We start from the raw sequence: 16,654 nt of genomic DNA on the forward strand, positions 1-16,654 counted from the left end.
AAATCTGACAAAAATTTTCGAAAAAGAAGGAGACATGGCCGAAAATAATAACAATGCAAGGAAGATACTTGGTAACTTTACTGCACCAAATTCCAACTTACATGGAAGAAGCATCTCAATCCCTGCCATTGGAGCAAACAATTTTGAGCTAAAGCCTCAATTAGTTTCTCTGATGCAACAGAACTATAAGTTTCATGGACTTCCATCAGAAGATCATTTTCAGTTCTTAACTGAATTCTTGCAGATCTGTGACACTGTTAAGACCAATGAGGTTGATCCCGAGGTCTACAGGCTTATGCTTTTCCCGTTTGCTGTAAGAGACAGAGCTAGAATATGGTTGGATTCTCAACCTAAAGATAGCTTGAACTCTTGGGATAAGCTGGTCACGGCTTTCTTAGCCAAGTTCTTTCCTCCTCAAAAGCTTAGTAAGCTTAGAGTGGATGTTTAAACCTTTAAACAGAAAGAAGGTGAATCCCTCTATGAAGCTTGGGAGAGATACAAGGAACTGACCAAAAAGTGTCCTTCTGACATGCTTTCAGAATGGACCATCCTGGATATATTCTGTGATGGTCTGTCTGAACTATCAAAGATGTCACGGGACTATTCTACAGGTGGATCCATTCACCTAAAGAAAACGCCTGCAGAAGCTCAAGAACTCATTGACATGGTTGCAAATAACCAGTTCATGTACACTTCTGAAAGGAATCCTGTGAGTAATGGGATGCTTATGAGGAAAGGAGTTCTTGAAATTGATACTCTGAATGCCATATTGGCTTAGAATAAAATATTGACTCAGCAAGTCAATATGATCTCTCAGAGTCTGAATGGATTGAAGGAATCATCCAACAGTACTAAAGAGGCATCTTCTAAAGAAGAAGCTTATGATCCTGAGAACCCTACAATAGCAGAGGTAAATTACATGGGTGAACCCTATGGAAACACCTATAATCCCTCATGGAGAAATCATCCAAATTTCTCATGGAAGGATCAACAAAAGCCTCAACAAGGCTTTAATAATGGTGGGAGAAACAGATTTAGCAATAGCAAACCTTTTCCATCATCCACTCAACAACAGACAGAGAATTCTAAGCAGAATCCATCTAGCTTAGAAAATATAGTCTCTGATCTATCTAAGGCCACTATGAGTTTTATGAATGAAACAAGGTCTTCCATTAGAAATTTGGAGGCACAAGTGGGCCAGCTGAGTAAAAGGGTCATTGAAACTCCTCCTAGTACTCTCCCAAGCAATACAGAAGAAAATCCAAAGAGAGAGTGCAAGGCCATTGATTTGACCATCATGGCCGAACCTACAAGGGAGGAGGAGGACATGAATCCTAGTGAGGAAGACCTCCTGGGACGTTCAATGACCAATAAGGAGTTTCCCTTTGAGGAACCAAAGGAATCTGAGGCTCATCTAGAGACCATAGAGATTCCATTGAACCTCCTTCTGCCCTTCATGAACTCTGATGAGTATTCTTCTTCTGAAGAGGATGAAGACATTACTGAAGAGCAAGTTGCTAAGTACCTTGGTGCAATCATGAAGCTGAATGCCAGACTATTTGGTAATGAGACTTGGGAAGATGAACCTCCCTTGCTCACCAATGAACTAAATGCATTGGATAGGCAGAAATTACCTCAAAAGAAACAGGATCCTGGCAAATTCTTAATACCCTGTACCATAGGCACCATGACCTTTGAGAAGGCTCTGTGTGACCTGGGGTCAGGAATAAACTTAATGCCACTCTCTGTAATGGAGAAACTTAGGATCTTTGAGGTGCAAGCTGCCAGAATCTCATTAGAGATGGCAGACAACTCAAGAAAACAGGCTTATGGACAAGTAGAGGACGTGTTAGTAAAGGTTGAAGGCCTTTACATCCCTGCTGATTTCATAATCCTAGATACTAGGAAGGAAGAGGATGAATCCATCATCCTTGGAAAACCCTTCCTAGCCACAACAAGAGCTGTGATTGATGTGGACAGAGGAGAGTTGGTCCTTCAACTGAATAGGGACTACCTTGTGTTTAAGACTCAAGGTTCTCCTTCTGTATCCATGGAGAGGAAGCATGAAAAGCTTCTCTCACTGCAGAGTCAACCAAAGCCCCCACAGTCAAACTCTAAGTTTGGTGTTGGGAGGCCACAATCAAACTCTAAGTTTGGTGTTGAACCCCCACATTCAAACTCTAAGTTTGGTGTTGGGAGGTTCCAACCTTGCTTTGATTATCTGTGAGGCTCCATGAGAGCTCACTGTCAAGCTATTGACATTAAAGAAGCGCTTGTTGGGAGGCAACCCAATGTTATTTAATCATATCTATTTTATTTTCTTTTTGTTATTTCGTATTTTATTAGGTTGATGATCATGTGGAGTCACAAAAACTACTGAAAAATCAAAAACAGAATGAAAAACAGCATACCCTGGAGGAGGAGCATTCTGGCATTTAAACGCCAGAAACAAGTATCTGTCTGGCGTTTAACGCCAGAAACAAGCATCTACCTGGCGTTAAACGCCAGAAACAGGCTACATTTGGGCGTTTAACGCCAGAAACAAGCAACAGTCTGGCGTTAAACGCCAGGATTGCACAGCAAGGGCGTTTTACACGCCTAATTGGAGCAGGGATGTTAAGACCTTGGCCCCACTGGATCTGTGGACCCCACAGGATCTGTGGACCCCACAAGATCCCCACCACTTCTTCTCTCCTCTTCACACCTTTCCACAATATTCTTCCCCAAAATAACCTCCAATAATCACCTCCAATTCCCCTCCAAAACCATCATACACCCACCTACACCCACCCACTCAAATTCAAACCATCACTCCTTCCTTTTCACACATCATAACCACCTTAAACCCCCAGTGCCCGAACCATTCACACACCTCCATCTCCTTTATTTTCTTCTTCTTCTACTACTTCCTTTCTTCTTTTGCTCGGGGACGATCAAAACCTTTTAAGTTTGGTGTGGTAAAAGTATTGCTTTTTGTTTTTCCATAACCATTTATGGCACCTAAGGCCAGAGAAACCTCTAGAAAGAGGAAAGGGAAGACAAAAGCTTCCACCTCTGAGTCATGGGAGATGGAGAGATTCATCTCAAGGGTCCATAGCTCAGTGGTAAAGCATTTGACTGCTCAACAAGAGCATGAGGAAATTCCTCACCATGAAATTCCTGAGATACCTCAGGGAATGCATTTTCCTCCACACAACTATTGGGAGCAACTAAGGATAGGAGCACCAAAATCACTAGGGATGGAACAACAAAGACAAGGAAGAGACATAGAGGAGCTCAAAAGCACCATTGGTTCTTCAAGAAGAGGAAGACGTCACCCTCACTAAGGTGGACCCGTTCCTTAATCTCCTTGTTCTTATTTTTCTGTTTTTCGTTTACTATGCTTTATGTTTTATTTATGTTTATGTCTTTACTATATGATCATTAGTATTTAAGTGTCTATGCCTTAAAGTTATGAATGTCTTATGAATCCATCACCTCTCTTAAATGAAAACTGTTTTAATTACAAATGAACAAGAAGTACATGGTTTCGAATTCATCCTTGAAACTAGTTTAATTATTTTGATGTGGTGACAATACTTTTTGTTTTCTAAATGAATGCTTGAACAGTGCATATGTCTTTTGAAATTGTGGTTTATGAATGTTAAATATGTTGTCTCTTGAAAGAATGATGAAAAATGAGAAATGTTATTTGATAATCTGAAAAATCATAAAATTGATTCTTGAAGCAAGAAAAAGCAGTGAATACAAAAGCTTGTAGAAAAAAAAAAGAGAAAAGAAAAATAGCAAAAAAAAAAAGAGAAAAAGAAAAAGAAAAAGCAAGCAGAAAAAGCCAAAAGCTCTTTAAACCAAAAGGCAAGAGCAAAAAGCCAATAGCCCTTAAAACCAAAAGGCAAGGGTAAATAAAAAGGATCCAAGGCTTTGAGCATCAGTGGATAGGAGGGCCTAAAGGAATAAAATCCTGGCCTATGCGGCTAAACCAAGCTGTCCCTAACCATGTGCTTGTGGCGTGAAGGTGTCAAGTGAAAACTTGAGACTGAGCGGTTAAAGTCAAGGTCCAAAGTAAAGAAAAGAGTGTGCTTAAGAACCCTGGACACCTCTAATTGGGGACTCTAGCAAAGCTGAGTCACAATCTGAAAAGGTTCACCCAGTTATGTGTCTGTGGCATTTATGTATTCGGTGGTAATACTGAAAAACAAAGGGCTTAGGGCCACGGCCAAGACTCATAAAGTAGCTGTGTTCAAGAATCAACATACTGAACTAGGAGAATCAATAACACTATCTGAACTCTGAGTTCCTATAGATGCCAATCATTCTGAACTTCAATGGATAAAGTGAGATGCCAAAACTATTCAAGAGGCAAAAAGCTACAAGTCCCGCTCATCTGATTGGAGCTAAGTTTCATTGATATTTTAGAATTTATAGTATATTCTCTTCTTTTTATCCTATTTGATTTTCACTTGCTTGGGGACAAGCAACAATTTAAGTTTGGTGTTGTGATGAGCGGATAATTTATACGCTTTTTGGCATTGTTTTTACATAGTTTTTAGTATGATTTAGTTAGTTTTTAATATATTTTTATTAGTTTTTAAATAAAAATCACATTTCTGAACTTTACTATGAATTTATGTGTTTTTCTGTGATTTCAGGTAATTTCTGGCTGAAATTGAGGGACTTGAGCAAAAATCAGATTCAGAGGTTGAGGAAGGACTGCAGATGCTGTTGGATTCTGACCTCCCTACACTCAAAGTGGATTCTCTAGAGCTACAGAACTCCAAATGGCACGTTCTCAATTTCGTTGGAAAGTAGACATCCAGGACTTTCCAGAAATATATAATAGTCCATACTTTGCGCGAGTTTAGACGACACAAACTGGCGTTCAACACCAGCTTCCTGCCCTATTCTGGAGTTAAACGCCAGAAACAGGTTGCAAAGTGGAGTTAAACGCCAGAAACAGGTTACAAACTGGCGTTCAACTCCAAGAGAAGCCTCTACATGTGTAAAGCTCAATGCTCAGCTCAAGCACACACCAAGTGGGCCCCAGAAGTGGATTTCTGCATCATTTACTCATTTCTGTAAACCCTAGTAACTAGTTTAGTATAAATAGAACTTTTTACTATTGTATTTACAATCTTTGGACGTTTAGTTCTGAGATCATGGAGGCTGGCCATTCGGCCATACCTAGACTTTGTTCTTATGTATTTTCAATGGTAGAGTTTCTACACACCATAGATTAAGGTGTGGAGCTCTGCTGTTCCTCACAGATTAATGCAAAGTACTATTGTTTTTCTATTCAATTCAAGCTTATTCCTATTCTAAGATATCCATTCGCACACAAGAAAATGATGAATGTGATGATTATGTGACGCTCATCATCATTCTCACTTATGAACGCGTGCCTGACAAACACTTCCGTTCTACATGCAAACAAGCTAGAATGAGTATCTCTTAGATATCTAATACAGGGGACCGAGTTCGAGATATTAGAATCTTCGTGGTATAAGTTAGAACCCATAGACGGCCATTCTTGAGATCTGGAAAGTCTAAACCTTGTCTGTGGTATTCCGAGTAGGATCTGGGAAGGGATGGCTATGACGAGCTTCAAACTCGCGAGTGCTGGGCATAGTGACAGACGCAAAAGGATAGTAAATCCTATTCCAGTATGATCGAGAACCGACAGATGATTAGCCATGCAGTGACAGTGCATTGGACCATTTTTACAGAGAGGACGGGATGTAGCCATTGACAACGGTGATGCCCAACATACAGCTTGCCATGGAAAGGAGTAGGAATGATTGGACGAAGACAGCAGGAAAGCAGAGGTTCAGGAGGAACGAAAGCATCTCTATACGCTTATCTGAAATTCTCACCAATGAATTACATAAGTATCTCTATCCTAGTTTATAGTTTAATTATGTTTTAATTATCAATTCTCTATAACCATTTTGAATCCTCCTGACTGAGATTTACAAGGTGACCATAGCTTGCTTCAAGCCGACAATCTCCGTGGGATCGACCCTTACTCACGTAAGGTTTATTACTTGGATGACCCAGTGCACTTGCTGGTTAGTTGTGCAAAGTTGTGACAAAGTGTGATTCACCTTTGAGAGCACCAAGTCTTTGGCGCCATTGTTGATGATCACAATTTTGCATACCACTCATCACCATATATCTCTGCTTAAATTGTTAATTGTCTTGCAAGTTTGAAAAATATTTTTACCCATCTCAATTGTTAAAGTGCTTTAACATTATCCAGGGTTTGGCTACGCATATATAATTCCTTGAGAATGTGAATTAATTTAACTACATGTAAGTTTTATATACAAGTTAATAAAAATCAGAATTGCATGACTCATTTAGGTAGTTGCATTTAGGATAGATTGCATTGCATGAGATTCCACCACTTTAACCTTACCTTACTCTTTATCTTGGACTTATCATGAGGACATGCTATTGTTTAAGTGTGAGGAGGTTGATAAACCCATATTTTATGATATATATTGTGCTCATATCAAGAGATTTATTCAATCCTTCACCCACTTATTCATGTAAATTGCATGGTTTTACTTTTCCTTCCTTATTATGTGATATATGTGAAATACATGTTTCCTATGCTTTAAAATTATTTATTTTAATTACCCTTTATTACCATTCGATGCCGTGATTTGTGTGTTAAGTAGTTTCAGATATTCTAAAGCCAGTAATGACTTAAAGGGTGGAAAGGAAACATACAAAAATGGAAGGAAAGCACAAAATGGAGTTTTTGAAGAAACTGGTAGCGACGCAAACGCGTGGACGACGCGGCCGCATGCCCAGCGCGGAAAGGCAGCGACGCGAACGCGTGACTAACGCGGACGCGTGCCATGAGCAGAACACAGACGACATGGACGCATGAGTGAAGCGAACGCGTGACAAGAAAAACTCCAGGTGACGCGACCGCGTGACCCACGCGGACGCATGACAGACGCCACGCACCTGAAATTACAGAAAACGCTCCCAGCAATTTCTGAAGCCCTTTTTGGCCCAGATCCAAGTTCAGAAGGTATAGATTAGAGGTTATGAAGTGGGGGAATGCATCCATATAGGGAGATTGGCAATTATTCATTTTTGGATAGTTTTAGATGTAATTTTTAGAGGGAGAGGTTCTCTCCTCTCTCTTAGGTTTTAGGATTAGGATTTCTCTTAATTTTAGGATTACTTCTCTTCAAGTGCAGGTTCAATGTTTCTCTTATTTATTTTCTACTTTTATTATATACCTTTAATCATTATTTATCTTTTCAATTTGGCTTATGCTACATTCATGTTATGATTTTCTTAATTAATATTACTTGAGGTATTTCAGTTTATGATTGTTTTATTCTATTTATGAATGCTCTTAATTTAATTTAGATATTTTCTTCCTTTTGGCTTTGGTTAAGTAATTGGTAACACTTGAGTTGTCAAACTCAGCAGTGGTTGAAATTGGCAGATTCCTAATTAATCTAGATCGCTCTAAAGCTAGTCGTCCCACAGGGATTGACTAGAACTTGAGGATCAATCTAATTAGTCCACTTGACTTAACTAAGTGGGATTAAAATCCAATTCTCATCACACCTGATAAGGATAACTAGGATAGAAATTCCAAACTCTCATACCTTGCCAAGAGTTTATTTTACAGTTATTTATTTATTTTGCTTGTCAATTAAATTGCTTGTTCCTTACTTTCAAACCCCAATTTACAAAACTCATAACCAATAATAAGAACATACTTCCCTGCAGTTCCTTGAGAAGATGACCCGAGGTTTAAATGCTTCGGTTATCGATTTATTTAGGGGTTTGTTACTTGTGACAACCAAAACGTTTGTAAGAAAGGACTTTTGTTCGTTTAGAATCTATACTTGCAACGAAAATTTATTCTGAATTCTAGATCACGCAAAAGTTCTCTCTTCAAGTTTCTACACACCATAGATTAAGGTGTGGAGCTCTGCTGTTTCTCATGAATTAATGCAAAGTACTATTGTTTTTCTATTCAACTCAAGCCTATTTCTTCTCTAAGATATTCATTCGCACACAAGAACATGAGGAATGTGATGATTATGTGACGCTCATCACCATTCTCACTTATGAATGCGTGCCTGACAACCACTTCCGCTCTACATGAAAACAAGCTTGAATGCGTATCTCTTAGCCTCCATTCCGAAGGATCGGAGTCTTCGTGGTATAAGCTAGAATTATTGGCAGCCATTCCTGAGATTCGGAAAGTCTAAACCTTGTCTGTGGTATTCCGAGTAGGATCTGGGAAGGGATGACTGTGACGAGCTTCAAACTCACGAGTTTTGGGCGTAGTGACAGATGCAAAAGGATCAATGGATCCTATTCCAACATGATCGAGAACCGACAAATGATTAGCCGTGCGATGATAGCGCATTTGGACCATTTTCACAAAGAGGACGGGATGTAGCCATTGACAACGGTGATGCCCAACATACAACTTGCCATGGAAAGGAGTAGGAATGATTGGATGAAGACAGTAGGAAAGCAGAGGTTCAGAAGGAACAAAAGCATCTCCATACACTTATCTGAAATTCTCACCAATGAATTACATAAGTATCTCTATCTTTATTTTACGTTTTATTTATCTTTTAACTATTAAAACTCTATAACCATTTGAATCTGCCTGACTGAGATTTACAAGGTGACCATAGCTTGCTTCAAGCCGACAATCTCCGTGGGATCGACCCTTACTCACGTAAAGTTTATTACTTGGATGACCCAGTGCACTTGCTGGTTAGTTGTGCGAAGTTGTGAAAAAGAATTAAGATTATGAACGTGCGCACCAAGTTTTTGGCGCCGTTACTAAGGAATGAACAATCACGATTTCGTACACCAACGCCGTCAGTGATGTGGCCAATTCTTATCATGCTGGACACAAAAATGATTAAATGACATGGCATAAAATTTGATTAGCTCCAATTTGATCGTTGTCCCCCTTTTATAACCTAAATTGCTTCCGTGATTTTTTCCTCTTCTTCTTCTTCTCATTTTTTTCTGGTTCTTCGTCTCCTTACTCCCTTCTGATTTTAGGATCATGATTGCAAGTGGAAGACAGAGTTTCATGCGGTCCAACACAAGGATTTTCAATCGAAGTAGAGTATTGAGTGTTCCACAGTGGTGTGGGTGTGGCTGCCGTCCTGTTCTTTGGTGGTCCACAATAGAGGCTAACTCTAACAAGCGATTCTTTAGGTGACTACAATGTTAATGGAAAGAGGTGGTGTGGTTTATTTGTCTGGACTGACATTGAAGAAGAAGACGTCGGTGGAAGGGTAATTTATACCAAGGATGGTGACCAAGTGAGGGTGAATTTGGCTTGGAGAATTAGAAAGTTAGAAGCTGAAGTTAGAACTCAAAAATTATACATGCATGTTATTGTTGGCTTGTTTTATGATTCTGCTGGTTTCATGTTGGTAGTTAAAGTTTGAGGATGAATTTGTTTTAATGTGTTTAGAGTTAATGTGTAGTAGAAGAAAGAAAAAGTGTCATTGCAAATGTTCAAGTTGTTAGTCATGTTATAAACATAAAGTAAATTTTTTCTGTCATCCAACAAAATTATTGAAAAAATATTACAAAAAAGAATCAAGGTGGAACAAATTGTCATATATATATATATATATATATATATATATATATATATATATATATATATATATATATATATATATATATAATGAGTTTCAAGAAAACTAACAATGACTTTTAACAAGTTAAATCCTTGTCATATCAGTGGCAATTCTCTCACAAAAATAAAGACTAGTTTTAAATTCAAAATACACCCATAGCAAGGATAGAGAGTGTCATCATTCTTATATTGTATCCAAATAGATAAATAATCTACTGTCATAAACCTAAGCCACAAAATAAAAGTATCATTCACAAAAAGATTCATAGTATCATTCAAAACGGTCTACTGCCATCAATTACATCTTCATTTCTTTTTTTTTCGATGGCTTGAAGCCAGGCGTTGGGATAAATTTCAAGAAATTGGCCAGTCTGAAAGCTGTGGCTGAACTTGTTCCTTGTAATGGATACAAAGTGACCAATCCTGATGGTGGTGAGGACCTCCTTCTGGTCTGCAACTTGGATGGCCTCGTAAATGGACCCTATTTCCTTTAAATAGTACATAAATTTAGTATGAATGTGCACAATAATTTTAAATGTGGTCTGTTAAACTAAATGGACCTACCTTTTGAGACTGTTGTGCATTTGAGTAGTTTAGTTGAGAAAGTTTGATCTCAACTTTCTGGACATCAACTGCTACAGTAACATGATGAGCTTGAGCAAGTGCATCTAGAGGAGCTTGAGCAGGTGCATCTGGAGGAGTTTGAGCAGGAACATCAACAGCATCTACTGCAACAGAATTTGGATCAACAGTTGATCCTAGTGTTGCATTTTCTTGTGCATTGGATTTTGTCTTAGCAGCAGCAAGCGCAGCTGCAGCAACAAGAGCAGATGCAACATCAGCTGCTTCTTCTTTGAACAACTCCTCTTTGTGTGTCCCTTCTGTAGGTAGTATCTGCAAGTGAAGAGTTTAAGTTGTCTCTTTAGGACCCCAGTAATCTTAGATTTTTTGCTTCCTCCATTGCCCTCACTGCATCCTTTCTCCTTTTCTTTGTGAGTGGTCCAGTCTTTTTCTTGGTCTTTGGAGTTTGTGGCCTATTGTGCTCAGATTTCTCTCACAGGATTTGTCCAGGCAAAGAATTTATATAATGTGCATAAGTGTCTCTATATGAGTCCATGATGAGCCATTTATGACAAAAATCTTCAGGTATTTTATTCACCCTTGCAAGAGCTACACAAGCATGCACACAAGGCATTCCTAAAGAAAATAACAAACAATGCAAATGTATTATTAAAGTATTTAAATATTTGCAAAAAAGAGGATCTAAATGCTGGTTAATTACCTGTTAACATCCAAAACTGACATGTGCACAGCCGCTTGCCCAAATCCACTACCATGTCTGTTGGATGACCATGCACTTCAAACTTCTCATACTCATCATCTCTAGTTCAGATTGGCATTCCATTTTTAGACTCCTTTCTAATCTTGTCTAATCTACTTTGAACCACTGGTGGTAGCTTCCCTATATGGTTGGCAAGCTTAACTTTATTTTTAGCGATTGTTCTCATCACAAACGTTCTGACCTCCTCAAGTAGAGTGATGATTGGCTTGGGTCTTGCTTCTTTAATTCTTGCATTAAAGACCTCGCATGCATTATTGCAGATATTGTCAAGCTTTAGGCTATGAATAAATGCTAACTTTGTCCATGAGTCCCTAGGCCACTTGTTCAGGTAATTTCAAGCATCTTCATTAATTTTCTTAATCTTCTTCATGTTGTCAGAGAAATCTTGATATGTAGTTGATCTTGCGTATTCCCAGAATAATCCCCTTAATTTTAAATCTTTTTACTGCTTGTTAAAGTTTCTCCATAGGTGTCACACGCAGAATCTATGGTGGACATGAGGCATGACCTCGTGGACAACAGAAATCAGACTCTGCATGCGAACACAACAATTAAGTAACTTTTGTTGTGATACAAAATAGTCCTTGAGATACAATAAATGAACCCATAATGGTCCCTAACATTTATTTAATGAACCTGAAATGGTCCTCTACCTTTAAATCATTTCCTATCTTTGTTCCTATGTCAGACTACTCATAAAGAATCATGCAAAATATTCTATTAAAAAAGTACACAGCTTTTCAGACCAACATGTAACAAATAACTGAATAACATTATTAACTAGCAATTATTAACCTTAAATCCATTACTTATAATAAATAACAATAACCAATTCCATTTTAGACTAATAGAATGTACTATGAAAGGGCAAGGTATATCTTTTGCTTGTCACTCATAAAGCACCATTTGTTTTCTTTATAGTCTCCGAGGTCTTCATAGAGTAGCTCCAAAAATCACTTCCAATTCTCCGTATTCTCCATATCCACAATTGTCCAAGCTATAACATATATGTGATGATTTGCATCTTGACCCACTGCTGATAAAATCTGTCCTGCAATTTGTGTTTTACAGAATACCCTGTCTAATCCAATCAGTCGCCTACACCCTGCCTTAAACCCATTCTTGTAGCCACTAAGACAAACATACATCTTTTGAAAAATCACCTCTCTATCTGGTTGTGAGATGGTGCCAATTCTCACTGTTGATCCCGGATTACACTTTAGGAGTGTTTTACCGTAGTTCCTCACCATTGTATATTGGACCTTCTCATCTCTGCTCTAGCATCTGTCAAGGTTCTAGAAATCGAATTTCTATTTAACACCGGGTCATACTTAGGCTTGAAGTACACAGCTGCCTCACATTGTCTAAAGTTAGGATACTTCCTAACCTTCTTCACTAACTTGCTAGTCAACCAACTCCTATTTGCAGCTTGGTTGGTGGCTTCTCTAGGACACGTGTGGTCGTCATTGAAAGTTTTTATCTACGAACATGTTTTCTTATGATCCCATGAGGCATAAACCACCCAATTGCACTCCTCAACCTTGCACATAGCCCTACATCTCACAGTATTATTCTTAATAAACTGAATCCGTCTACCTTCTTCAATTGTAAACTCCCTCACTGCCTCTCTAAACTCATACTTTGCATTAAAATTCATTCCCACCTCAAGTTTTAAATCAACAAAATGAATACCATCTCTAAATACTGGAAAAACATCATCAGGCTCTTCTTCTAAAAATTCATCTTCTGAAGGAAGAGGAGTCTTCATCTCCTTGGAATGCCAAGAGTTCGCCCCATCAGACTCTACTCCAGGGTCCAAAGCATTATCTAGATCTTCATCTCCTGTGACAGGGACTTATAAGAAACTTAAGTCCATCTCACACTCCTCACCATCCACCACCAATGTATCATCATCATTAATTAACTTTCTCTTAGACTTTGCAAAAGCTTCTGCAGGTGCATGCTTCAACTTAGGGTCTCTTTTCTTAGCTTGACAATTTTTTCAACTATGTCATCACCACTTGAGCTATCATCTCTTCCAAGTTTATATGAACTGTCCTTTGTGGTGTGTTCATCTTTAAAACAAGACAATATCAGAACTTATTTTTTCTTGTGTGGTTGCTGGACTTGCCTCACTCTTGAAGCAGACTTTGTGCAATAGGCTTTAGTGTTGAATTTGGACTTTAGATTTATTTTGGGCTTGGACACAAATTTTGGGTTGGGCTTGGGCTTAAACACACACTTCGATTGGCCTTGGACTTGGAAGAAGATGTAGTATTAGACTTTAGCTTTGAGTTAGCCTTTGACTTGGGTTTAGTTTTTGGGGTAACTGGAGGAGTCTTGCTAATAGGCTTTGCAGTAGTAGCTTGGCTAGGATTAGAGTTGGATGTGGTAGTGGGTTCATTTTTTTGGGGTATTGAATTATTAGCACCAGAATTTGTTGGTTCTGTGTTATTGGGTGGTGAATGATAAACCCATATTTTATGATATATATATATATATATATATATATATATATTGTGCTCAATTCAAGAGATTTATTCAATCCTTCACCCACTTATTCATGAAAATTGCATGGTTTTACTTTTCCTTCCTTATTATGTGATATATGTGAATTACATGTTTCCTATGCTTTGAAATTATTTATTTTAATTACCTTTTATTACCATTCGATGCCGTGATTTGTGTGTTGAGTAGTTTCAGATCTTCTAAGGCAGGAATGACTTAAAGGATGGAAAGAAAACATACAAAAATGAAAGGAAAGCACAAAATGGAATTTTTGAAGAAACTGGTAGCACGCGAACGCATGGACGACGCGGCCGCATGCCTAGCGCGAAAAGACAGCGACGCGAATGCGTGACTGACGCGGACACGCGCCATGAGTAGAACACAGATGACACGGACGCATGACCGAAGCGAACGCGTGATAAGGAAAACTCCAGGTGACGCGACCGCGTGACCCACGCGGACACGTGACAGACGCCACGCACCAGAAATTACAGAAAACGCTCACAGCGATTTCTGAAGCCCTTTTTGGCCCAGATCCAAGTCCAGAAGGCACAGATTAGAGGTTATGAAGTGGGGGAATGCATCCATTCAAGAAGATCTCCAATTATTCACTTTCCAGAGTTTAGATGTAGTTTTTAGAGGGAGAGGTTCTCTCCTCTCTCTTAGGTTTTAGGATTAGGATTTCTTGTTATCTCAATTTAGTATTCCAACTCTTTATCAGGTTCAACATTCCTTTACTTTATATTTCTCTTTTATTTTCAGATACTTTAATGCTTTCCTTTAATTACTTTTGTTGCCAAATTGGCTTATGAACCATTCATGTTTAGATTTGTTTTTCTTTTTAATATAATTTGAGGTATTTCAGAATTATGACTGCTTTTCTTTATTTATATTAATAATTTATATTTTCTCCCTTTTGGCTTTGGTTGATTAATTGGTAACTCTTGAGTTGTCAACTCATCGTGACTGATAATTGTTATTTTTACCAATTGAATTAAACTCCAATAACTCTAGTCCTTTCTTAGGAATTGACTAGGACCTGAGGATCAAACTAATTGGTCCACTTGACCTTCCTTTGCTTTAGTAAAGGCTAACTAAGTGGAATTAAAACTCAATTCTCATCACCATTGATAAGGACAACTAGGATAGGACTTCCAAATTCTCATACCTTACCAAGAGTTTATTTTACAGTTATTTATTTATTTTATTTTTCATTTAAATTACTTGTTCCTTACCTTCAAAACCCCAATTTACAAAACTCATAACCAATAATAAGAACATACCTCCCTGCAGTTCCTTGAGAAGACGACCCGAGGTTTAATACTTCGGTTATCAATTTATTTAGGGGTTTGTTACTTGTGACAACCAAAACGTTTGTAAGAAAGGACTTTTGTTGGTTTAGAAGCTATACCTGTAACGAGGATTTATCTGCGAATTTCTAGACCACGCAAAAGTTCTCTCTTCAAAATGGCGCCGTTGCCGAGGAACTGCAATCGTGTGCCTTATTATTGGTTATTGTAAATATTTTTCTTTTATTTGTTTAATTGTTTTTGTTTTTCCCTTTTTACTTCTTTTAGCTACTATGAATTCTCACCCCTCTCGCTTTGAGTTTGGTTCTAATATTGTTGAAGGGAACGGAAGTTATAGCAGGAACATGCATCAAGGTCAGAGAAATCAAAGATGGATGGAGCCAAGAGGATTTGATCAACCCTTTAGTCAACAGCACCCTCCAAGATATCATGGACGAGGACTACTATACAATGCATACCAAGCTAATAGATATGGTGGACAACCTTGTAACTACCAACAAGCCCCACCCTGTGCCTATAGACCATCCTCTCAACATAACTTTGAACCACCACACTCACAAGCTCCTTTTCACCATTCACCACCATACGATCCTTATTTACCCCAATTCCAATCCAATTACTCCCAAACACCACCACTTCCCTATGTACCATGTCCAAATCCATCACCTCGAGAATCACAGGCTCGCCTCAAGGAAACAGTAGATCAACTTCATACAACCCTTCATCAGCTGGAGCAAGCAATACATCAATTATCTTCCAGACGTTTAAACCCTCAAGGAACTCCAATAGCTTTATGTGGAAAATCTAATGACGAATGTAGCATGAAGGAGATACTAAAAACCCCAGTGGGTAGTAATGAGCATAACTTTGTTCTGGAACAATTGGAGGAAGCTCAAATTATCCAAGAAGAAGAAGTACTGGTCAAAGATTTAGGAGATGATGAACCTTCATGGGAATCCAGAATTGTGAAAAAATCCGTCAAGGACGTTATAATTAATGCTAAGGAGGGTAGTGCACAACCCCCAAAGCAGGTATTTCATGAAGAACTAGACGGAATAACCCAAGACGCAAGTTTCCTTGATGATGATAGTCACAAGTCAAGTTCTCCTAGTAATGAACTTGCATCTGCAAGTGAATTCTCCGAGATTGAAGAATCTTCCCCAAGTGAATACGAAGATGATGCGGAGTTAGATTTCTCTCAACCTCCAGCTTATGACTTGAGTGATGAGGAAGACATCGAAGACTTTGATCAGGACAATGTTGCAGCTGAAGAATTTTGCAAAGAAGTGGAGGAATTCACAGAAGATTACAAGGGAGTAGAACTTACAGAACCACTGGAAACACCTATCCCAAGGCCATTACCACCTAATACAAGCTTCAAGTGGGTACAATCCTTAACCTTTAACTTTATTTTTTCACTTGAATATGGTTTTCTTGAAACAGATGGCCAGCTTAGAGCTCTCTGCGGCTTTAAGAGTAAGAGGAAAATGGCTCGTACTCAGAGCTGGTGCACAAGGTTCAATAAAGTTCCACGCTTCAACTTGAAGTGCACGGATTGGTCTCATGTTCAATCGAATGGATCTCGAAAAATGTTTGGTCATCTTGGTGAGAATCTAATTTCTAAACCGCCCGGATGGAAAAATATAGATCAAGACGAAGGCGGATTTAAAAGCAAAGTTTGGGATCCTAGAATCTATTCTGACATTCACCACCCCGGGAGCCTGAGAACCTGTTTGAAGCTACTCAAAGGCTTCACATGCCTAGTTTGGGACCCCGGAGGCTGTTGGCATTCCAAACATTGGTGGAGATTTCTGGATGAATTTAAGCGTAAGCCGCCAT

General features: G+C 38.7%; 1 non-coding gene and 1 pseudogene across 1 annotated transcript; both read right to left on the bottom strand.

The window, feature by feature from the left end:
- Positions 1-427: 427 nt before the first annotated feature.
- LOC148547717 (small nucleolar RNA R71) lies at positions 428-535 on the bottom strand. The gene has a single exon (XR_015897539.1). It is a non-coding gene; the product is annotated as a small nucleolar RNA R71 (small nucleolar RNA).
- Positions 536-9,930: 9,395 nt separating this feature from the next.
- On the bottom strand, positions 9,931-10,850 carry LOC148547718 (uncharacterized; annotated as a pseudogene).
- Positions 10,851-16,654: the final 5,804 nt, after the last annotated feature.

This window comes from Arachis ipaensis, chromosome B8, assembly GCF_059453495.1.
Source record: "Arachis ipaensis isolate K30076 ecotype BB chromosome B8, ASM5945349v1, whole genome shotgun sequence".
NCBI lineage: Eukaryota > Viridiplantae > Streptophyta > Magnoliopsida > Fabales > Fabaceae > Arachis > Arachis ipaensis.